General features: G+C 35.2%; 1 protein-coding gene across 5 annotated transcripts in view; it reads right to left on the bottom strand.

Moving 5' to 3' along the window:
- The window catches only part of LOC145685206 (nuclear pore complex protein Nup93-like), a 79,295-nt gene that overhangs the window by 49,120 nt on the left and 3,561 nt on the right, over positions 1 to 26,614 (bottom strand). The window lies entirely within an intron of this gene.

Here is a 26,614-nt window from a genome sequence, read left to right as displayed (position 1 = left end):
TGCAACTGCTTGTAACAATAACAATAATAATAATAATAATAATGAAGATAATATGCCCACTACTCTTAAATGAGTTTTTGTGTTGTAGAGAAGCGAAACAAATCCTGGCCTTATCAATTTAAAGCAGAATTTGGAAAAAAGCCCGAAATTTCCCAAGCAAAAAAGCGAAGCAGAAAAAACCGATGGAACTGAAATTGTGGAATAATACTCAAGTTATCATTACGAAAATAATAACATCAGAACAAACAGGACAGGACTTTGAATAGAAGACTAATTTTAAGATAAAACTACCAGAAAATGGGAATATTCAATAGAAGCGATGAAGCCCCACACTCCATTATTAGGTTTATAAATCTAAATAAAGGACAGTAAAGAATTTTGCCACATTTTGAGAAACGCAATACTTAACTTGTAATATGGCGTAATATGGTGAAAAGTTCCGGGAGCAGTTCCAACTCACTTCTTCAGTTACTAAGTGGCCCGTTTCCTCTCACTTTCTCATTTCACCGATTCTTCCATCATTTACTTGCCTAAATCATCCGTCTTCCCCAGCCTAAAAGGCATAATCGTGGGACGTGAAAGATTTAATTTAAATTAATTTATGAACAACATAAGACACATTTTATGTCAAATATAACAAAAGCCCCAATCCAACCATCTAATGTTTTATTAAATTCGGGGAGTTGATTCTAATCATACAGTGTAGTAGGCATATAAATTTGTAGTTCCATCTCTTTTTTAGGTTTGAAATGATTCAAGGTCAAATTTCACAGAAAGTGCCAATTCTGAGCTCATGTAGCTATCTTGAAATTGCCATAACTCTGGCTCTAATTGGGCTAGGAAGCTGAAATAAAGCTTGTTGCGCAAGGACTGGAACAAGCTTTCAAATGATATGTAACAAGTCTATATTCGGGCAAAACTTGTATATAAGGTCACATGACTTGACCTTTAACCTTGAATATCTCGAAACATGTCACTTTCAAAAATTCTGAAAAAAAATATACTCCCCAAATTTCATAAATATCTAAGATGGACGAGTTGAAAATGGTACCTAGTGTGTTGATTTGGCATGGAATGACTCATAAGACGTTCAAGAACGCACATTCCTTTTTCTTTTTTCACTGCATTGTAACAATTTACTGTATTAAAAACAAGATGACTAATTGAGCGCGTTACTACTACTCACATACAACACATTTTTAAAAAAACAGTAACTGAAACACTGTATCATAAATTTCCATAGTAGCATTGCGCAAAATATAGAGAAACAACTCTCCATAAACAAACCGATCCTTTGTAGTGCCTTTAAGCATAAACGGAAGTAATACTAACACTACCACTATTAATAATAACAACAGTAATTATTAAAAACAGCTTTGTGAAATTGGCGTCAACTGCATTCAAATTTTGGAATGAAATTATTGATGATGCCATCTTCTGGTGACTGCCATTCTTCAAACTTTAACTTATGCTTGGTTCTGACAGCTAAGATTGAAAAACGTTCTTTGCTATTCGCTATGTAGTTCTGCAGATAATGTCACTTCCTTTGATTTAATGGTTAGCACGTGTGCCTTTGGTGCACGCAGTCCCCAGTCGATTCCCGATGGGAAAGCACAAAAAAAATTAATTTCACAATAATTCATTTTAGTTTAAACACTCATCCCCTTGTCTTAAGAGGCATAATTATAAGACGTTAAATTTAAAAATTCGTTCCATTTCACTGAGTTTCCGAAAACTCTATTTCGACATTACTTAGGTGTTTGGATCTAGCCGAAAACTGCATAATCTTGATTCTTAACACCCTTGGTAACCCTCTTTGTTATACAAATATATGAAGCCTCATTATACAGGGTTTTCATAAAGTATGGACGGATTTAATTCGCTTATAATTTACATAAAAATGCTCATATTGAAATCAAATAAAGTGCAAACGGTAGCGAAAGGATTAAATTTTTACTTGTAATCTGCACAGCTCAGTTCATTCACCGCCACACCTCCAACTGGGCGCCATTTACGTCCACACATTCGCGTAGGCAGCGCTGGAATCCACTCACAGCGTTCCGCCGTGTTTGAACCGAAATGCCAGCCACAGACGCCCTGATTTTGTCCTTTAAATTCTCCAAACCACTTGGCTTCTTTGCATAAACTTCCGTTTTCACATGACCTCAAAGCCAGAAGTCGCAGGGGGTAAGGTCGGGTGATCTTGGCGGCCAAGCGGTCGGGCCACCGCGGCCAATCCATCGGTTAGGGAATTTCTCGTAAGGAACTGTCTCACCTTGATTGCATAGTGAGGGGGTACCCCGTCCTGTTGGAACACGATGTCGTTCTGGATTCCACGTGCCTCCAGTTCCGGAATGAGGTATTTCTGCAACATATCCAGGTACGAATCTCCATTCACGGTCTCCTCTTCAAAAAAGAAACTGACCCTTGCCCTCCCTCTCCCTCTCTCAACGTGTTCAGAGTTGCCGCTTATCTAACAGTGTTGCCAACTAAAAATTTATTCCTTCCGCTACCGTTTGCACTTTATTTAATTTCATTCTGAGCATTTTTATGAAAATTATAAGCAAATTAAATCCGTCCAGACTTTATGAAAACCCTATATTGGCAGATAGCCTCCTAGTTTCCTTTTTAACAAAATATTTCTTGAAATCAGAGAATTGTTTCTCGACATATTCTTTGCTACTATATTTCAAATTAATAACAATTATTTGGTCAAAACGAAGCAAAAAATAAGCCAAGGGACCTTATTGTTTGAAGAAAGATTCCACTCTCTTATTTCCTGCAATATTTTATTGTAATAAATTCTGACCACGCCTTTTTTCTTATATTATTTTTTGCATTTCTTTTCTTTACTTGGTACTTTTCCTCCAGAATTATCATCTTTCCACTCATTACTTTTCGTTCTTTACTGTACCACGCATTTTCCTTAACTTTTTTCTCTAGATGTTTCTTCTGACGCTTTTATAAATAATTCCTTAAATGTTATCCATTCCTTTTATCGACTTATCTTTATAATCAACTATCTGGAAATTTGGTACTAACTGCTTGGTCCTAGAGCTCTCATACTTCATCCTTCCCTCTCATACTGTAGTCTTTTTTCTTCTTATATTATCCCACAGTATTAATAAAACAACTCACCAAAGCAACAAATATATATTGGTGCTTTAGTCAGTTAAATATATATTGGTGTTTTATTAATATATATAGGGGGAACAAAAAAATCTAAAAACACTTCATACAGGACACGTAAGTTTGGCCCTCCACTGTACAACACGTGTTGCGGTTGCCGATCGTCTTTTGTTTTCAATGTGTCATGTGCACCTTCCTCTTCCGTCAGCAGTAACCCGTTCACCTATGACTGTCGTGGTGTGAAAGTGATGCGGTAAAATGGGCGACCTGACAGACTTCCAAAGAGGCATGATCGTTGGTGCCCGTCTGGTTGGAGCTTCAGTGGCAACAGTGGCGAACATTGTGGGGGTATCGAAAGACACTGTGTCCACTGTCACGAGGGCATACACAATTCATGGGCAAACGACGTCTGAAAAGCACAACAGTGGTCGAAAGACAATCCTGCCAGACAGGGACCGGAGGGCATTAAAACGGATTGTAGCAACTAAAATGAACACCACTGCAATGAAAATTACGTCTGAACTCAATTCCGGCCTACAGAACCCAGTTTCATCGAAATCACTGCGACGGAAACTTCATAAAATGAAAATTCCCTGCTCACAGCAGTAAATGCGAAGAGGTGTATTCAGTGGTGCAAGGACCACAAGGCGTGGACTCATGAGCAGTGGAAACACGTAATGTGGTCCGATGAATCGACCTTCACCTTGTTTCCAACCGGTCGTGTTTACGTATGGAGAACACCGTCGCAGGCCTATGACACAGACTGTCTGCTCCCAACTGTAAAGCATGGGAGTGGTTCTGTTACAGTATGGGCAGTGATATCGTGGTTTTCTGTAGGTCCCATCATAGCCCTGCATAGAATGATGAATGCTAAGGCGTATGAGGCCATTTTGGGGGACCAGGTTCTACCCATGGCCCAAATATTGTTTCCTGATGGTGATGGCATCTACCAAGATGATTCGGCACCCTGTCACGCTTCAAAAACGGAGAAATCAAGGTTTGAAAAGCATGACCAGGAGGTATCACATCTCCCCTGGGTCCCACAATCACCAGATCTGAACATCATTGAGCCATTGTGGTCTGAGTTAGAAAGGCGTGTTCGGTCTCATTACCGTCCACCAGCATCCCTTAAGGAACTGGAGCATGTTTTGGAGGAACAATGGTACGAAATTCCACACACCACGGTTCAGGAGCTGTATACGTCCATTCCACGTCGAATCCAAGCTGTTTTGGACCCAAAAGGAGGCTCCCCACACCATACTAGGTATGATTTTTACACTTTTTTGGTGCAACTCCTGTGTATATATATATAAGGTTTTATTAGTTATTAGGTTTTATGAGTTTTCATTTATACTTCCCCTCCCCTCCCCTTCTCGAGGATCTACCGTTAAAGTGAAATTACATAAATGCTTCCAGATTCAAACCTCATGTATCTTGAAAATTTGATTGAGATCGGTCGGATGGTTCAAGATTTATTGTTACAAAAATAGTCACTTTCAGTCATATAATCTTTCCCTCTTCTCCCCTACGTTGCTTCATCAAATTTAAATCATAAAAACGATCCCAGGCTTGAACCTCATCTATATTAAAAATTTGATCAAGATCGGTTGAGTGATTCAGGAGTTATTAAGTTTTAATTATTTTTATGTCCCCTCCCCCGTCCCTCAGTTCTACCATCAAAGTGAATAGCCTAAAAAAAAAAAAAAAAAAAAACTTAATAACTCCTGAACCACTCGACCGATCTTGATCAAATTTTCAATATAGATGAGGTTCAAGCCTGGGATCGTTTTTATGATTTAAATTTGATGAAGCAACGTAAGGGAGGAGAAGAGGGGACGATTATATAAGAATGAAAGTGACTTTCGTGTAATTTAATAACTCTTGAACCATCCGACCGATCTCAAACAAATTTTCAAGATACATGAGGTTTGAATCTGGAAACATTTTTGTAATTTCACTTTAACGGTAGATTCTGGGGGAGGGGAGGGGGACATATAAATAAAAACTAATAAAACCTAATAACTTTTGAACCACCCAACCAATCTCGATCAAATTTACAACATATATGAGGGACGGTCCTTCGGTGTTTTTTATCGTTTCACTTTGAAGAGCCAAAGTAGGGGAGGGGGAGATATATGTAAATAAATTAAAATAAAAATGGCTGCCTTTATGACTTCATCACTCTTGAACCACCCGACCGATCTCAATTAAATTTTCAACATATATGAGTTTAGGGGCAGGGATTACTTTAGGCTATTCACTTTGACGATGCAACGTAGGGGAGAGGGACGCGGGAAAGAGATTTAAAACTGATCAAAAATGACCGATATTAGTGTTGAATGCATAGTTTTCGGGGTCGATGAGAGAAATAGTGACACTTCTTATGCTGTTTCAATCCAGCTCAGCACTGATGGTTGGGGAGGGGGAGGGTACAACGTAGGGGAGGCGATAAACACTTAAAAATTATCGAAAATGACTAGTATTAGTGTCGAATCCATAGTTTTATGAGTCGCTGAGATTAACAGTGACAATTCTGATGCCGTGTACCACAGCACGGAGGAGGATATATATAATGATCGAAAATGACCAATATTAGTGTCTAGTCCATAGTTTTCGGGATCATCCAGATGAACAGGGCCACTTCTGATCCGGTTTAAATCGAAAATCAGCCCTGCCATTTGAGGGAGGGGGAGAAATATATATATATATATATATATATATATATATATATATATGTAAATTACCGAAAATGGCCACTATCAGTGTCGAATTTATAGTTTTCTGGGTCGCTTAGATGAACAGTGATACTTTCGATCTCGTTTAAATTCAAATTCAAACTCGCAACTTGGGGGAGAAGCAGGAAGAGATATTTAAAAATCATCGAAAATAATATAAATAAGGATTGAAAAAAATAGTTTTTTTAAAAAAGAACAAAACATGAAAGAGATGTTCAAAGGGTTTAAACAAACAAACAAACAAACAAACAAACACACACACACACACACACAAAAAAAACGTGTTTTAAACATTTTGAACAGTTTAAAACATGATTTTAAACGTATTTCAAAATCGTGTAATAACGTATTTATTAAGACCTTTTTGCTCCTGCAAGCGATCTTTTCATTTATTTTATTCTCGTTAAGAGTACACTGTGTTGGGTACAGAATATTTCAGTATAGATTAGTAATTCTTAACTTATTTCATAGATTAGTAATTCTTAACTTATTTCATATCACGACTCCCTTTTATTACATCATCTTGCCAGTAGCTCTCGTAAGTACCTCCTTGGTTGTAATAAGCTTTTTAGTTAGATTTTAAAATCTACCTACTATGGAGATTTCACACAATCTATCAATATATATGGTGAAACAAAAGTCCTCACCGTTCTTGTGTGTTGAGAACGGGTTGAGGAAGAATGATGAAACTTAAAAGTGGTCTCACGCATCAGATGGTGCTATCAAGTATTATGGCCGACATCTTTGCTTGGTATTCAAAATTTCAAATGCAAAGGGAGTCATGTTACATGTTTGGAGGTTAGAATTTCACCTGAAATACGGTTGTGCGGTTATTTTAGCCCCAAAAGCAAGTCATTTCGGAGTTATCGCTTCTGAAAGTTTTCTAGTTATGCCTTTAGGGGCTAAGCTTGCGTTTCGTGGAGGCGGGTGAGATTTTTGTTGCAAAATTTGATTACTATTTCAGAACATGACGCTAATAAAATTATTTTAAAATAATAAATTTTTGAAAAGTAATGTTTAAAGCACATTTCATGTGCTAACTCTAGAATATTTTCTGCAAGCCTATGTAATTGGTTGTTTTTTGAGTCAATAATTTATTGAAGAAAGGTAATATCTGGGCGTTCAGAGCACAATGGATCCAAATCCATTTTCAATAAAGTTCAGTTTTGCTCAGCAAACGAATTCTATTTCAAAACGTAATATCTTCGCAGTTAAGAGTTCAAAACAAATGTCATTAAAAGCATACGAAAAGGCGTGGGATATTTTCATAGGATAGCCGCTAGACAGGGGTGTCAGTCTGACTGGAAGGGAACCGCTCCCATTCCCACCCTGAATTTCAGATTTTGGGGGCAGTAAGGCAGTTTTAGAAATCTTTTGATAAGCAAACTCCTAAAGAACAAGCTTCAGGTCCTTACACCGAATAAATACGGAGAACACACAGATGATTAAAACTGGAAAGTTGCTTAGGCAAAATTTCTAGAATTTTAAGCAGGCCCGATACTCGAAAGTAGAGCCACCTTTGAAATCCTTGGGCCAAGAAAATATATGAGAGAGCAATATAGGCCTATAGCTCCTTACGGCCAATGGACCGTATTTATTCGGTGTAAGGACTTCAAATTTTTTCTGTTGGACTTTGCTCAGCAATAGGTTTCTAAATCTGCATTAGTATCCTCAAAATCTGAAATTCAAGGTAGGGGGCGGATGACTTCTAAACAGATACACCTTTAGCGGCAATCATATAAAACAGGTACACCTAGATTTCATCTTGTCACGTAGTTTTTCTTTCTTTCGTTTCGGATTCGTGGTTGTGAAGATATGACGTTTTCCGTCAGTGTATTCTTTTTGACACACCATGCATTTACGTAACGTAATTATGCATCATTGACTATGATATTCGGAGCTTGACTTGTTAATCATTCCCACGCTGCAGCGTGCGCTATATAATGTTAGTAACTTAAATTTATGACAAAGGAGAGGAAAATTAGCCCTTCTCTCCTATTCCATCGACACCTTTGTCTAGCGGTTGTCCTATGAAACCCTGGTCCACACCTTATCAAGTGGTTTTTGTTTCATTTATTTCGGACTCTTGGCTACGAAGATACTACGTTTGCTGAGCAAAAGTGAACCTTTCTGAAAATGGACTTGGATTCCTTGTGCTCTAAAAATATTTTTTAAACAATGAGTTAGAGCCAAATTTATCCTGGAATCTAAGTTTGTTCGAAACGCATACAGTTAGTTTGTTTAATTTAATTGAATACAGTCTTGCATCAGTAGCAAGGCTATATGAGACAGGGCTTTTGGTTTAAAGTGGGGTCCGAACCACTAATTTTGAAATTTTACGTCGGATCGCAGTCAAAGTCTATACAGCAAATTCCGACGTCTCGTGCCTCTACCCTCAAAATTTAACGTTAAAAGACCGAAAATTGCGCCCTGTAGCGTGGTGCATACATACAGACAGACGAACAAATTGAGATCAAATTGTCCCAGGCACTGACATTCGGCACAGTAAGTATCACGCTTTAATGGTTAGTTACGCGGGAGATACCATACCTTGCGCATTCTCGCGTGGTCCCTTCATACAAGCTATGCCAAGGTGTAAAGTTTTTAAGAAAATTTAGGGCAGGTAGGGAAGAGGGACAAAATAAAATTTTCATAATATAAGAAAAAAATTGATGGTACAAAATTAATTATTACCTTAAGTTTCAGTTGCATCTCAACCAATTCACTGACGTTAGAATCATCAGAAGCAATTTTCGGATCAACACTATTACCATTTGTTTGAGTTTCCAGTTTTTCACGGTATTACATTTTTCATAATGATTCTTCATTCTTTGAGCTAAACCAACCATTTCTTTCTTAAACGTTTTGCAACGAGCTCGTATGGTCATTTTCTTTTCTGATGGAGTTTGAGTTACTTTAACAAATTTCCTCGAAATTATGTACTTCTTTCTTCCGTAAAACTCATGTTAAACGTTTCCAAGTTGTGTGGAAACTGAGAACCAACATGTACTCTATCAACGAATGCCATTGACATTTTTATTTCATAACCGCAACTTAGCAAATAACCTTCTGTTTGCTTTCTGAATACAAAACAAAAAATTGTTTCCGTGATAGTTATTTTATTTATTTTATTAATATCAGTTCTACTAGTCCAACCTTAGACTACGACACTTTCTCGCAAATTAACTGAGAAGCATTTAAACAATACAATATACGTTAAAAATAAGGGGAAAAAAGAGATAAAATAAATTGTAGATCACCACATTGTCTTACTGTTCCCACGAAAAATCAAAACATTAACATGGGAAGAAAATAGTCTTCTGAATGGGAGCACTTTTTGACAATTTTCTTTCTCTGGTAGATTTTTTCACAAAAATAAAATAAAATAAAAATAAACGTATGTATAAAACAAGTCTTAAAAAATACATGTATTTAAAACAAAATGTTTAAAACGTATATATAATTTGTTTTAAACAAAATCAATTGTTTAAAACAAGTTTTAATCATTTGTTTTAAACACAACCACCTTGATATAAATGGTCGAAAATGTCCAATATTAGTGTTGAATGTATAGTTCTTGGGGTCGCCGAGATGAACAGTGACACATGTGATGCTGTTTAAATCCAAATACAGCCCCGCATCTTGGAGAAGGGGGAAAGAGAAATACATAAAACTGATCAAAAATAACCCATATTAGTGTCGAATCCATAGTTTCTGGGGTTGCTGAGATAACCGGTGACACATCTGATGCCGTGCCGCGCAACATGGTAGAGGAGGAGAGGGAGATATATAAAAATGATCAAAATGGTCAATATATGGCAGTCTGATCCGTAGTTTTTAGGGTCGCTGAGATGAAGAGTGACATTTACGATCCCGTTTAAAACCAAATTCAGCCCCACAACTTGGGAAAGGGGGAGATAATAAAATGATCGAAAATGATCAATATTAGTGTCGAATTCATGATTTTCGGGGTCGCCGAGATGATCAATGATCTTTCCGATGCTGTTTAAATCGATGCCATTAAAAACGAAAACAGCATATTTCGCGGATACTAAAGACATGAGATACGGAGTCGTGCATTGAAATTTTGATTTCAACCCAGCGAAGCGGGTAATATGTGCTAGTGTATATATATATATATATATATATATATATATATATATATATATATATATATATATATATATATATATATATATATATATATATATATATATATATATATAGTTGACCACTGATCTTGATACGCATTTGTAACTTTTAAACCAATAGAAAAAACGTGCTTAAACTTTATACCATGCAAATATCAGCAGGGGGATATTGTTTGAGATACTTTGTGATAACATAAGGTTAATAGTGTTGCCAACTCAACATAAAATATTTTTTATAAATAGTACCACGTCAGCTTATTACGCATTTCAAATCGACACACAATTACACACTTGTTACTCAGTGTTCAAACAAAGGGCGCTACAATATCACAAACATCGCAAAACAACCAAATTTTGGAGGGTTCTACAATAGTAAGAACAGTGACATATAACGGGGTGTAGTCCAGTGAAATTAGTGTTTGAGGTAGACATTTAAAATGAAAAGATGAAACCTGTTGACATATGTTCTACGTACCGGTCTTACTTAGTTTCTGCTACATAACTTCTAAACTAATTAACGTAGAAGGACCATTCATTCTTTATTACACTTCTAATATTATAGGCAATGTAACAAGTTATCATCACTTTTCTCCGAGTAACCATTTTAGCATAACTTTAGGATAAAGTGAAAAACTGTGATCTGTATATATTCTTTTCATTGCCTCATACAATTTAACAGACTAGAAATATGAAAAAAGTGCCCAAATAAAAGTTGTTGGGAATTTCATAAACTTTAAAACGAAATATATATATATATATATATATATATATATATATATATATATATATATATATATATTGTCACTATATACAATGTCAGAGATGTGCAATGAAACTTTAAACGTCATCGGACTGCGCACAATATCTGTAGAAACATATGAACGAATCATTTAATATGAAGAAAAAGATATTTAGTGATTTGAGAAGGCTTTTTATTGCAATTTCCGGTAAGTATCAAAAGGTTTGGAAGTCCGACTAGTTTAGTGAATAGTTTGTAAACAGTGACGTCGCCAGGGGGTGCGCAAGAACCCTGAATTGTAGACTTTCGCACTATTTTTCTGTATGTAGGCCTATGTGTCCATTGAAATTAGTGTTTGAGATAAACGTTTTAAAAAGATGAAATCTATTGAAATATGTTTTACTGATGTTGTTATCCTGCAAAAAGTCCAGTTGAGCGTTTTCCGCCTTTTTGAATAAATAGCCCTAGTCCAGTGCAATTACAATAAAAATCGATCAAACAAATATTAAAAAAAAAAAAAAAATAAACATATTAGAATATGTTCTATGTGTTGATATTTTACTAAAACAGTCCTAATACTCTAGTTGGGAATATTTCAGTATAATGTCAATACATAGAACGTATTATTCCGTCATTTTTAGGAAGCAGTACGCCATCTTGAAATTTTCCGCAGCACTTAGTTTTTGACTCATAGCTCCTAAGCCAATTAACGTAAAAGGATCATTCTTTCTTTATTATACTTCTAATATTATAGGTTATATAATAAGTTATCACTTTTTTCCGAGTTACCAAAAGTTCAGTGTACCTTAAACCTTTATCACGTGATGCATGAAAATGTAACTTTAGGAAATATAAAAGTTGTGATTTAAACTACGGATTAATTATAAAAAAATGATAGAAAGTATACCTACTGGAATTATTTGAGATGCATTTTGTATCCGATTTACAGTAAATACTACCGATTTACAGTAAATACTACCGATTTACAGTAAATACTATCATATCCAGTTCAACTATTTCCCTAAGCAGAAACCCACACGTACTAGCTTTTATAATTGTGCTTAGATTCTTCTGCCCATCTCCTAAACTGATAAACTTAAAAGTATAAATAGGAAGACAACATATACTGATCACCAGTTGAATTAGAGACACTTATCTAATATCGTCTAGCACCACCTTTTGCTCTGATAACGACAGTTTTACGCCGCGGCATGGACTCCACGAGGCGCCTGAAGAGTTGTTGTGGCATCTTAATCCATATCTGCTACAGTCTCCCACAGAGACCGTATGTTAGTCGGAAGAGGATCCTCAGCCGAAGGGACCGCTCCATGATGTCCCAGATGTGTTACATCGGATTGAAATCCGGCGACCGTGATTGCCAGAACGTGTTGCCAAATAAGAGGAATGCTCTAGAGCGGTAGTCTGGTCTGCTACCATCCTAGAGCGATAGGTTGGCGCAGTGTCCTGCTACAAGATGAGTCACAACCCGAATGTTGCAGCCGAGCAAATGACATGACATGGTCGTCCAAACGATCGAGGTAGCGTTCACTTGTGAGCAGTGATGAAAATTTTCCGGAAAATTTTGAAACGGAAAATTTTCCGATTCATAAAAACATATTCCACTTATTCCTACATCGTTATTTAGCCGTATTGTGAGGTGGAAAATTTTCTTCTATATTTTTTCCGGAAAATTTTATGTTCTTAACAAATATCAGTGATCAAGTAACAATTCCTCAGTATTCATAAAATTGATTGAATTCATGTATAGAAATGTTAAAAATTGAAAGATCGTTTGAAGAATCTGAAAATTTTCATGGCTAAGACAATTTTCAGTACTATGTACGAACAAGTGAAACAATTTTTCATGAATCGAAGAATTGTCTGTCCTGTACAGTGATGAAAATTTTCCGGAAAAATTTGAAACGGAAAATTTTCCGATTCATAAAAACCTTATCCACCTATTCCTACATCGTTGTTTAGCCGTTTTGTGAGGTGGAAAATTTTCTTCTATATTTTTTCCGGAAAATTTTCCGTTCTTAACAAATATCAGTGATCAAGTAACAATTCCTCAGTATTCATAAAATTGATTGAAATCATGTATAGAAATGTTAAAAAATGAAAGATCGTTTAAACAGTCTGAAAATTTTCATGGCTGAGACAATCTTCGGTACTATGTAGGAACAAGTGAAACAATTTTTCATGAATCGAAATGTTTTGTCTCTTATATGGAAAAATTAAAGAACTTTTTATGAGTCGGAAAATTTTCATCATTTTGAAGCAAAAAGTAAAACAACTTTTTGTGAATCGAAAAGTTTTATTGCTCTGTAGAAACAAATGAAAGGAATTTTCATGAATCGGAAAATTTTCATCACGATGTAGAAACAAGTGAAAACACTTTTCATAATCCGGACAATTTTGGATATTATGTATAGTGATGTTTGGTGGAAAATTTTCCACTATATTTAACAGCACATTTAACTATCAAATTCAATTCCTGTAGAGGAAAATTAGACAACAACACATTAGCATTTTTTCAATTAGCTTTCGGAAACCAGAAAATTTCCTAATATTTCAAGTTGGGAAGTAAAAATATAGTGTTTCTCTGTGTGTATGTGTGTGTGTGTGTGTGTGTAAAGTGCAGGGAACATACATTGAGTTCCAAGAGAACAAATATCACATTCCAATATTTAAAATGTAACAAGAAATTGAAAAGAAACCTTTGTGAATTTATAAATTTCAGAAACAGAAAATTCCACTACTTTTTCACATGTAGGCCTGCCTATGTAATGAAATAACTACATAAAAGTTCCTTACGAAGATTATTTTTGTCTTCAGAAAATGATTTTATTGTGTTTAACACTCGTAAGTCATAATTTCAATATTGGAATTTTGTATAAGAACAAGTATATATATATATAAGATTTTTTTTTTTTTATTTTGTAAATTAAAAAGAAATTACTTGCTTCTAGAACGCAGCGCTAATATTGCTGCTTTTTATGTTTATTTTATTGGAAGAACAACTACACAAATCAGCTTCCTTATTAGTTATATTTCACTTTCTCTTCTGAATGAATATATAAATAAATAAATGTTTATTTCCAGAAAATGGTTAGTATTTGCTTTCATGAGTTACTTAAACTCGAATTTTGGGTAGTCAAAAATTTACAGTAGGCACTTTACTTTATATCTACTTATTTATAAATATTGCAGTATGTAAATCTATAAAAGTAGTAAAGCTATGAGAAAACCGTCTTATGCGTATTAAACTGACGAAATCTAATATTGTAAGATCAAAGATGGATTCTGAGGGAAGAACGCATTGAAGTTTTTGAAACATTCTTGAAATGAAGAATCGTTAGATTTTCACTTCATGAAACTTTTTAAGACAATATTTATTACCAATAAATTTTACAGCTAAACAACGATGTAGGAATAAGTGGAGTTTGTATGAATCGGAAAATATTCAGAACTTTTAATAAATTGAAATTTTAAATAATAGAACGGGATATTTGTACTCTACGAACTCAATGTGTGTTCTCTGCATTTTGCATACACACACACACACACACACAGAGAGAGAGAGAGAGAGAGAGAGAGAGGAGTTGAATTGAGCTGATTTTGAGTTTAACGTCCCTTTCAGCAGCGAGACTATATAAGACGGGACCAACTGATTAACGTGAAATGCGAACTACATGAACTCCCGCTGGAAATCGAAGCCAGGTCTTCCATGCCAAAGCCGCGTATGCTAACCGCTTAGCAACAAAGGAGCTCGTAGAGGATGAGAGAGAGAGAAACACTGTGTAAAATTTTACTTCCCAACTTGAAATATTAGAAAGTTTTCCGGTTCCGGAAAGCTAATTGGAAAATTATAATTTGCTGCTGACTAACTTTCCTCAATTCATTTTTGTAGCTGAATGTGCAGTTAAATATAGTGGAAAATTTTCCACCTAACATCACTATACATAATATCCAAAATTGTCCGGCTTATGAAAAGTTTTTCCACTTGCTTCTACATCGTGATGAAAATTTTCCGATCTATAATAATTCCTTTCACTTGTTTTTACAGAGCAATAAAACTTTCCGATTCACAAAATGTTGTATTACTTTTTGCTTCAAAATGATGAAAATTTTCCGACTCATAAAAAGTTCTTCAATTCTTCCATATAAGACAGAAAATATTTCGATTCATGAAAAAGAGTTTAACTTGTTCCTACATAGTACTGAAAATTGCCTGAGCCATGAAAATTCAGATTCTTTAAACGATCTTTCACTTTTTAACATTTCTGTACATGAATTCAACCAATTTTATGATTGCTGAGGAATTGTTACTTGATTTAGAACGGAAAATTTTCCACCTCACATCACTTACTTACTATTGTAGCCTATATCAGAAAGTGCTACGATGTAGCCCTCCCAAAAAGGGTCGATTTTCGGCTGCATTCTGCTCACACACGTCTCTCCTCTGCACGGCTTGTACACAAGTGTCTGGCTACTCCGTACTGCGTGCGTCACGTTGCTGACGCGAAACTAGCGCCTCTGGTGGCGACTGCAAATTGCTATCATAAGGATGAAACAGCCTTCTGTAGTACGTTCCCAAATGAAGAAATATAATAGTTGTACCTTTTCTAAGGTGCCACATTATTGTAAGTTTGTTAGTTCATAGTTTAACAGAACAAGTACGCTTATTCGAATGCAAGAAAGAGCATTATTATTTCGAAAGAAGCATACTCATCAGATGGTGTTGGCATTGCGGTGCCCACTCAGCGTCGTGAGGACATTTGTGGAAGTACCTGAAAGACACAAGTTACGACTTCCGGTCTGAAAATGGCAAGGGGAGCTAATGTGCTGATCACTCATAATTCCAAAGGCAGGGTTCCACAAGCCGGTTAGTAGACCTTGGGCCCCTAAGGGCTGTTGTACGAGGAGTTTAGTCTTTTATTTCGAAAGGAAAATAGATTTACTTTAGCTAGCGTCCCCATTAAATCCCCAATCAATCAATCAATTTAAAAAGCGCCTGACTTGCACTATTGATGCCCTACCACTCGATGCATTTAGCCTGTCCTCGATCTTTCAGGCTATAAGATTTTCAGACTGATTACGAAATTCAGTCGTTCAAGCAAATACAATACAGAATACCGATCTCAAAGATTTACCATAGACACGCATTATAAAAAAAAATAAAAAAGAAAAGAAAAGAAAAAGAAAGAAAACTATAAATGTGAAAAATGAATTCTTTAATACGTTTAGGTCCTTTACGTTATACATTTAGGTCCTTTAGACTAGATAACAAATGATTAATGAAGTTAATTTTTTTACGTTAATGGTTTGATTTTGGTTAAGCAATCATATAATGTACAAAAAGTAACGGTTTTTACATACCTTGTGTTGTTGTATTTGAATTCGAACTCATTACACCCCTTCCTTACTGGAAGCTTCTCACGAAAATATTAATATTTATTAACATACTTGTCATCCTGTCTTCTTTCTTGTATTTGAAGATACTTTTCAGCTTTAAACTTGAGCTTCAGAAGTTCTTCTTACTATTTACCTCCTTAATTAAATTTTATTTACAGTCATCAAAGAATAGCAATGGAGTGACATACTTCGAGGAATTGCTTTTTTTCTTCTTCTTTCTTCCTTGTCAGTTAACATTTTCCCGTATAGTAGCTCTATATAACATCTCATTTAGTGTGGAAATAGTAAGAATTTTTGGGGTGCTATCCCTTTTTTCCTTTTTACGGAAGAAATATTAACTTATATTTCGAAAGAGAAAGATGTAAAAAATCGAAATATGTGCATCCTACTTGTAACATGCAGAACAAGAGAATAATAAAAAGTTTGCACTTGAAAGCACATAAGAAGACAGTGTTAAGTATTGAGGCCATACCAAGTAGTTTCGTAAATCGTGATCTCTAATGATCAAAGTATCCTAAATATATCCGCCAGTGTCGGAATCGTTCCAAAAAGTGGTCTGAAATAAAGTAATGGCAATGTAGATGTCCGAAAACAGTGTAAAAGAATGCCGCAACTCAGATTTATTCAAACATCAGAGAAAATTGAAGCAGAATCTTAAATTACCGGCTATTGAAAAGCATAAAACGTTAAGATTTAAAGGAATTTCTCACATGTATAATAAGGTACAAATAGAAATACAAAGTGTGCTCCGTAAGCAAGTCATTTTGAAGTGAAGTGCTATGTGAAGGCAGTATACAAAGTGATCATAGAGGTGTCGCAAAATTGTCCACATCCATAGCGTGTAATTTTATGCCATATAACGGGTTATTTCACTAGCGTCGTTTGTACGTACATCCACCATTGCTGACGCGCCTGCTCCCTACGGACGCACACACTCGATACTACAAACACTATGAAGCTAAAGCTGTTACGTTAGGTTTCATATTTCTATTTCTAGACCTACTCACCGGCACTTAACCCAAAAGTGAAATTGCAACAAACGAATCCCGATCTTGCGTCTGCGTCTATCCTTTATCCTCTAATTATAAATAAAACTCTTCAATGTACTTCATTCATTTTAAGGGTTAACTGCCGCAGACGGCGGCCCCGAAATACAAAATTTACGGAAGTGAACAATAAGATAAAATGTCAGCATAACAGTAACTAAAAAGGTAATAAAGGTCGTTAGTAAAGGATAATTATAATTCATTAGGGAGAAAAACAAAGTTAAACACTAGGCTATATCAGGTCCCATATTGATGCTATTTGATTTCAGTTTAGCTTCCCTTTCAGCAGCAAGGCGATGAGACGTGAACCTACAGCTTAACGTGGGAATCGAACCACATGAGCTCCAGCCGAGAATCGAACCCAGATCTCTCACGCCAAAGGCACGTACGCTAACCAATTAGCCACGAGAGAGCTCGCGTATTTATACGATATTAGGTAAATACGCAACAGAGCATAATATGGTAGTGTTTCTAACTCACTTTCTTATTAACTAACCTACAACGTGTATGCTGCAGTGATGTTGGAAAACGCAGAAATGTAGAGTGGGGGAGCTGCATCTGAACCAAAAGTGGTGAAATGAGGTAAGGTGCCTTCCATTTCAACTTAGGCAAAATAATAATAATAATAATAATAATAATAATAATAATAATAATAATAATAATAAAATAAAGTATAATCATCATCTCAGATATTGTTGAAACTTTTTAAATAAAACTATACGTGTTTTTAAGGGACCCATATTTTTTGTTTTGTCGAAAAAAATTTTCCTGCTAAGTACTGGGCCGTCAAAGTTGGAGAGTAAAATTTATGAATTGTAGAAAACATTGACAACAGTCAAATTCTGAGCTCCACCATTCAGCTATGTAGATAGGTAGTTATAATTCTTGTTGTGGTCTGCAGATAGGGATATAAATAAACAATATTTAATTATGGTTTGGTTTACACATGCGTATGTTTTTGTACATAAATTAACAAATGAACGTCAGTTTATCTAAAAAGTCGAAGTTGACGATTTTTTTTCAAGCCCCCCGATGCGAATTTTAAAATTCTGTTTTCTCGGTTAGTAAGACTTAGTTAGCCGCTTCCCAAAAAAAAAAAAAAAAAAAAAAAATGTATCGCTTCTGTGTGCAACCGTTTTGTCGCAAAAAATTCGAGAAATGGTCAAATTTTCAAAAATCGCCATTTTCTCCAAAACATCATACTTTAAAATTCTGAAATTTTGTCAGATGGTTCAACTTTACATGAATAATGAACACACTAAACAGCATTCTCGACCAATGCTTCATGAATTAACTACAGCCTTTTGAAGTTAGGAAAGTTACGTTAATTTTGTTTTCGCAGTTAGCAACACTGGAAACAATATAAGTGCAACAATTTGATGACGTTTGTGGTTCACATTCATTACATAAAGAACAAAAGTTCTTCCTGACTGCTTTTTATTATTTTGATGAAAAAAGCTCTCTGAAATAGTAAAATGAGCGTCTCCTAACTCCTCCTCCGTTTTCTTAACCAAAGTAATCTGAGGTGGAAATTACCAAGGTTGGCAAAAACCATGGTTTTAATAGAAAAAATCAAAAACCAGGTTTTTTTGGTTTAAACCCGCTTTTTTTTGTTTTGTTTTGTTTAAACCATTTTTTAAAAATAATTTACTCTATGTATTTCTATTAGATATGGACAGAAATTAGTTTGTTTCGCCTTGGTGTTATTATGGAACAACAAGGTTATGTTGGAAGGGGTCACATAAGCTTAAAGCAGAATCCAAACCGAATCCAAATTGCCCATTTGGACACGAAACCGGGACTAATTGGTCATAAATGCGATTGCCGACTTACTCACGAAGGACTTCTGATAAAAAAAAAATACGTTGTACTGATCCTTACATAGGCCTAGTTGTTAATATAATTGTCAAGAGTTATTTCAGAAGGACAAAAAGATAAACAGTTACACAAGTAAAAACATTATACAGAATGATATATAAATCGGGAAACTCCCACCTTTAGCCACTGGGAAAATCTTGTTATTACTTTAAATGTATTTGTATGTAAAATTTTAAGGTCAACGTATCATAATCACTACGCTAAAACTGAGGTATTAAATTACAAATCTGGCGTGTAGATATTCAATAAAATTAAAACCAAGTCAAATCCAAGCTGATGTTGGAAGCTACGTAGGCAGTTAATAAATTTTGCCAATTTCTATCAATATATTTAAACAATTTCGGCTTCTTTATAAAATAACAGGCATTCATTCAAGTAGAAACATATAATTTGGTTTCATTTCGTATGTTTAGGCTTAACATCCTTATGAAATACCAAGGTTATCACAGAGAAGACTTTCGCTTCGAGGGACACCTCGAATCGCTACTTGGTTTACACTTGAAAGATGGGTTGTGGTTCGACCAAGAATTGAACACGGGACCCCTTGATTAAAAGGTGAAAAGTAGATAAACGTAATGCGGGTTGGTTTGATATGTGGAAACGTCACCATGAAGTTCACACGGTTTAAAGCATTTTTTTTTTTTTTTTTGGTTTAAACCAGTTGTTTTTTTTTTTTTTAACAGCTGGTTTAAACCAGCCAACCCTGGAAATTACGATTACGATTACACAAATTTTAAGTTTACTTAATTAAAATGACCTTGGGATACAAAGTTTCACTATTTTTTTCATACTGAAGCAATCATTTGTTTTCTTAGTGTCTTCGCTAATAGCATGTAATCGCGCAGAGGCTCCGATAGGTGTTGGTGCACTCACAACTCGTAGCACGTTGTCGATAGTCACAAAACTGGTCATCATATATGCATGTAAGAAAAGTTCCTTTTTGTAGACTCTGTAAATCTACACTTTGAATTGCAGAAGCTCGATTTTGGGGGAAGCATGAAGTTAGCTCATGTTGATCCGTTGCTGCCATAAATACCAGTTACCAGTCGCACACTTTTCCATTCTTGCAATTTTTTTTCCTTCCTTCATTAGAAAATTGTCGGTTTCAGTTCCTGGCAACAAAACGAGTGTAATACCCAGAGTTTGTACTTGCACAATACTCACGAATTCTTCTACAGTTTTAATACGGTGTATCTGTTTTTCCCTAAGGTTATGCCACGTTGCCACATTCTTTACAACCCCCCACCCCACCCCCTCTTCCCCAATACCGTTGCAGGAACCCTTGCTATCGCCAGTTTCACTGAAAATTCACGGCCTTATCGAACCTATCTGCATCTCGGACATCTGAAAGCGATTTTTAAAGTGGGATGCAGCACCATCAGAAATCAGGCAAGGGTTGGAAATTTGTAGATACTTGTCCTTTTTCTTCGAGTATATTTAGAATCTTGTCTATGGCTATGAATACATGAGCCGTATCGTGTGTTTTCTCATCGTTTTTTAGGACAAAACTGCCCGTTGTTTCTTAATAATATACCACTGCAGTAAAGATGGCGATTTGCTCGTTTTTCAAGTGATAACTCTAAATTTCATTTTGCAGAATAGCAGTCCAGTTTTCAGCGAAGTCCACGGGCAGTAAAATACAATTTGTACCTTGAAATTACACGATGCAATTCGGTAGCTCTTGTGCGACCAATCACCATGCAATGATGTATCGAGTTTATCTGTCACCTCCAGTAAAAATGCAACGGAGGCTCTCTGCTTTTTTTAAAGGCAGGGGTACATTTCAGAAATTAAAATGACATGAAATGAAATATCTCAGTTTTACGTCCCACGCCTATGCTGGGTAGCAGGGTTGGCAAAAATCATGGTTTTTATTGAAAAAAAAAAACAAGTTTTTTTTGGTTTAAACCCAGTTCTTTTGATTTAAATAATTTGCTCTATGTATTTATATCACATATGGATAGAAATAAGTTTGTTTCGCCGTGGTGCTATTATGCAACAACCAGGTTATGTTGGAAGGAGTCACATAACGCTTAAAGCGGAATCCAACCGCTTGTCGGCTTACGTTCATCTGAGGGAAATTGTTCTTCATTTGGACTCGAAACCGAGACTAATTGGCCACAACTGCGATACGTCTGCCGACTCACTCGCGCAGGACTCCTGATAAAAATACGTTGTATTGATCTTTACATACGTTGTTAATATAATTGTCAAGAGTCATTTCAGAAAGACAAAAAGATAAATAGTTGAACAAGTGAAACCATTATACAGATTTACATATGAACAATTTCAAAATACTGCAGAGTACAGAAGAACTAATTTAATCCAAGTTAGTTCACTACGACTTTTATTAAGCCAAGTTAAAGAAATACGACGACTTAATTTGCGTATCCCTACGAAAAGTTAATAAAGATACGAATTATTTGAGACCACTTTGACCCATTTGTACATAAATAGTACCAAAGATACTTCTGATTTCAATAAATGTCTCTCGTGCGGTTTGTATGACCCCTTCCCCACACACATATATACGGCATTTCGATGTATTTTATCAATAGTAAACATTATTAGAACGAAACAATATTTAGAATTTTTCTTTGATTGCAACTACATAATAATAATAATAATAATAATAATAATAATAATAAACTATAAAAAATCACATAAGAAACATTCACAAACTTATAAATAAAACAAAAGTTGCTTTTATAGTGTAATTCCTTTGAGTAATGAATGGGGAATTTAGGTCTGAATATAATACGAATAATATACGAGAGTGAAACGTGATAACTCACATATGTGTGTCCATGAAGATTTTAATAACACTTACACTTTCACGAACAGTTTTCGCTTTTTGGTTTAAACCAGTTTTTTTTTTTTTTTTTTTTTTTTTTTTTTTTTAACCAGCTGGTTTAAACCAGCCAACCCTGCCGGGTAGGCTAAAGGAGATGGTGATAATGAGAAATTAATGAAATGATGGAACGAAGAAAGTGGGAGGAAATGGAAGAACCCTAAGGAAACCTATACACTTGATGTTTGTCCATCACAAAGCTCAATTGGCGCCAGCTAGGATCGAACCAGGGACCCCATGCACCAGAGGTCAGGGCTCATACTGGTATGGTCTCTTGTAAATAGTTGAAAAGTGACCAAAAGGCACACGAAAAAGTGATTAAAAAGTGACTCGCCATGAGCCCTGAGAGGTGAACGCTCTTCCACTTAGCCACCACGGCCCCATTTCAAAAATTAAGACCGCCTCTTTAATAAAAGAAAAAACTAAGAAGTACTTAGAGAAACGTTTCTTATCTTTATTTAATGAATGTGAACCACAAACATCAAGTTGTTGCATTTTTACTGTTTACAGTGTTGCCAACTGCGACTTCAAAATCAACGAAACTTCCCTCGCTTCAAGAGGCTGTAGTTAATTCATGAAGCATTGGTCGAGAATGCAATTTGGTTGAGTTGATTTTGAGTTTAACGTCCCTTTCAGCAGCGAGGCTATATGAGACGGGACCTACTGTGAAAACGTGTACTTTCCCGCCGTACAAGGAGGAGAAAGAAACCCTTGATATATCCTGGCTGGGTAAAGCCAATTTGAAAATGAATCAAATTTTGAATTTAAAATTAAACAATTAAACTCCATTCTCAGTCTCATTTCCATGGAAACTAATTCTGGTTGGATACGCCAATTTGAAATGATTCTTAGTCTCAAAAAAAATCAAGCCTATTTGTTACGCACCCTTTTGGCGCAGTTATTTAAAATGAACAAATATCAAAGTAAACGCAATACTGACTAAATTATGCTAATTCAATATATATATATATATATATATATATATATATATATATATATATATATATATATAGTTATTTTGCCCAGTTACAATATTTACTTTAATGGTTTATTCTCATTACCCATTTTAACTTTGAAACTTATATTTAATGCGTTTTCGTTTTATTCCAAGTTCTTACCAAAGTAGTAACCAATTGGGAAAAATTTGCAGTTTTTGTAGAATGCGGTACTATTCTGTAGTGGTAAGGGGGTGACCTGAGGACACTTTTGCCCCTGGGTCCCTGCCTCAGGACCCATGGTCCCTGGTCCGGGGTCAATGACCTAGGAGCACTTAAAACCAACCCCTCTAGATTTTGGCAGGGGTACCTTGGCCCACCTCCTAAAATTTGTAAGGGTACATAGGACCACCCCCTTAAATTTTGGAAATTGCCAAATTAAAAATTTGGTATGGTTGGCCTAGGACCAGGGTATGTACCTCTATTAGTATTGGGAGTCCATCTCGTTCCCTTTCATGGGTAAAAAATTGCCAAAATGTTAAATTTCGTTTTTTTTTTTTAAATAATTTAACCCCTTTGATGAGGTTTAATTACCTTATATAGTTATATTGGCGTATACAGGGGTCAATTCCCTTTTCATAAGATATGGGTATATTGATGCACCCCTTTAAAGTTTTGGGAAGGGTACCTTGGCCCACCCCTTGAAGTTTGGAAATTGCCCAATTTAAACGTTTGATATAATAGAATAGGACCCTAATATAGATCACTATAAATTTGGGTGGTCCACCTCGTTCCCTTTTAGGGGTACAAAATTGCCAAATTATAAACGTAACCAATACGTTGTACCACGTGTTTGGTTTTTGACCTAATTTATCCCCTTTGATGAGGTCCTATTACCTTATATGGTTATATGGTCATATATAGGTGTTCATTTCCTATCATAAAACATAGGTACACTCATGTCCAAAATGATTGTCGCATATCTATAACTGTATTCTTGTAAGAATATAATTTGATAATGATGTTGCAGGGTACTTTTAATAGCGATACTATGCAAATAATCGGAAAATATATATTTGTGGTAAACTTCATAGGAAAAGAATTATAAATACGAAAATTAGAATGAGAAAACAAAATGTTGCTAAATGGACAAGGAACTTTTATTTTCGCTTTATTGTTCTTATTTACTGCTCTTTTGACATGAAGTCTTCCGCATACATGTCTTTGCCGATTATACACATACTAACATAATAAGAAATACCGGGCGAATTTGTTATCAAATTATATTCCTAGAACAACATATTTATAGACATACGACAATAATTTTGGACGTGAGTGTACATTGATGCACTCCTTTAAAATTTTGGGAGGGGTACATTGACCCACCCTTAAATTTTGGAAATTGCCCAATTTAAACATTTGGTATTATAGTATAGGACCCTATATAGATTATTATAAATTTGGGTGGTCCACCTCGTTCCCTTTTAAGGATACAAAATTGCATAATTTTAGTACAACCACATGTTTGGTTTTAGGCCCATTTTATTCCCTTTGATGAGGTTATATTACCTTATATGGTTATATGGGCGTATACACGGGTTCATTTCCTATCATAAGACATGGGTATATTGATGCACCCCTTTACATTTTTGGGAGGGGTACCTTGGCCCACCCCTTAAATTTTGGAAATTCTCCAATTTAAGCATTTGATATTATAGTACAGGACCTCAATATGTATCATGATAAATTCTGATGGTCCACCTTGTTCCCTTTCATGGGTAAAAAATTGCCAAAAAATGTAAATGAACCTTTGATAAGGATGGATGTGTACAGGAGGTCATTTCCTTTATATTTTTATGTTCCCTTTTAAATTTTGTTGGGGTACATAGAACCATTCCTTAAATTTGGGAATTATCAAATAACAAAATTCGGTAAACGTTTTCTAAGAACCTTTGAAAAATGTTAGTGTCCCTCTTACGGCCTAATATTCAAAATTTCGAAGGTAATTGACCTATTTTATCTTCTTTGATACGGCTTTATCATTGAATGAGTACAGGATTTATTACCTTTTTCGTAAGACACAGGTGTATTTGTGTAGCAATCTTAAATTTTGGGAGGGGTACATTTCTTATTGTTAAATCAATAATTGGTAGTTGTTCTTAGAATTGGGTGTTATCTCATTCTTTGGGTAAATCATTGTCAAATATTAGTATGATCACGTGGTCAGTTATTGACCTATGATGGGATTAGGAGTCCAGTACATTGGTACATTGAAACTTTGTAGGATAATTTGAGAAATGTCAAAATGAAATTGCGTCATTAGTTTTGATTATTCCCGCCTATGGACCAAATATAAACGTACGAGGTAGTGTACAGGGATTCATTTCCTTTGTTGTGGTACTTCTTAAGTTTGAGTACACACTTCTAGAACAGTTGGTTCTGCTAAAGTAAACAATTGACGGACATTATTGAACATATAATGATATGGTTAATTTTAAGACAGGTATATCAAGAGAGATATTCTTTAAATTCGGGAATTGTGATAAACAGAATTTTAACATAAGGCGCGAAATTTGAAACACTTTGAAATACTTTCAACTTTAGTCACAGCTCATAGTCTAAGATCATCGGTGGTGGTTGATTTGCCCTCGAACTTCAGAAATCTGATAGCTAACCTTATTGAATTTTATGACTCATAGTTTACTGGCAATACATGCTACAACACTGAAATTTAGTCAGAAGGTGATGTAATCTGACAGTGGCAAAGTTATTGTTGATGCAATTTGATTGGATGATCACTATCTTTCGTGCAATCTAATTGGTTGATCACTATCTTTCACGCAATCTGATTGGTTGATGATTTTCAAATCTTTGCTGCATTCAGTTTTAAGTTTTGTATAACACTTTTCGATTACTGTTTAAAAATCTTGGTTTCGATCAACATTTTGCACTCACTGATAAATATGATCAAAACCGTTTATTTGTTAATCGAATAGTTAAAAACCGGATAAAGTTTGACGGTTAACAGTGAAACGTAAAATTATTTCAAATTTTTAATGAAAATTTTTTCGTTTCAAAATTTTTGTTTGTTGTTTTTCATTTTAAAATTTTGTTTGGAATTTTTTTTGTTTCAAACTTTTTCGTTTCAAAATTTTGTTTGAAATTTTTGTCTGAATTTTTTTCGTTTCCAAATTTTTAGTTTAAAAAATTTTGTTCGATTTTTTTTTTTTGTTTAAAATTTTGTTTCAAAATTTGTTTGAAAATTTTTTCTTTGAAATTTCTGTTTGTAAATTTTTAGTTTGGAAAATTTTGGTTTCAAATTTTTAAGTTTGTGCGCTCATTGATAAAGAACCGTTTTGTAACTGTTTAGAACAAAACCATCTGGCACATGGTTATGCCGACTAGGCTAAAGGAGACGGTGATGATGAGAAAGGAATAAAATGGTGGGATGAACAAAGTGAGAGGAAACTGGAGAACCCCGGCAAAGCCCATACACACGGTATTGGTCCACTGCAAAGTTCACCTAGCGCGAGCTAGGATCGAACCAAAGACTCCATGCACCAGAGGTTAACGCTCTACCATTAAGCCACCGGACCCACTATCAGTCCTAATATTCCAATTCTGAGGTATGATAATACTCACGTTTACAATTTTTAAACAGAAGTTTGTTTTGCTTCCAGTTCTTGAATTTGTTCTACGAGAGCATTTTGTTCTCGTTGTAACAAAATTTCACTT

This window comes from Thermobia domestica, chromosome 1 (assembly GCF_964235325.1).
Source record: "Thermobia domestica chromosome 1, izTheDome1.hap1.1, whole genome shotgun sequence".
Lineage (NCBI taxonomy): Eukaryota > Metazoa > Arthropoda > Insecta > Zygentoma > Lepismatidae > Thermobia > Thermobia domestica.
The sequence above is the reverse complement of the archived record's forward strand: the minus strand, read 5'-3'. Positions and strand labels throughout refer to the sequence as shown.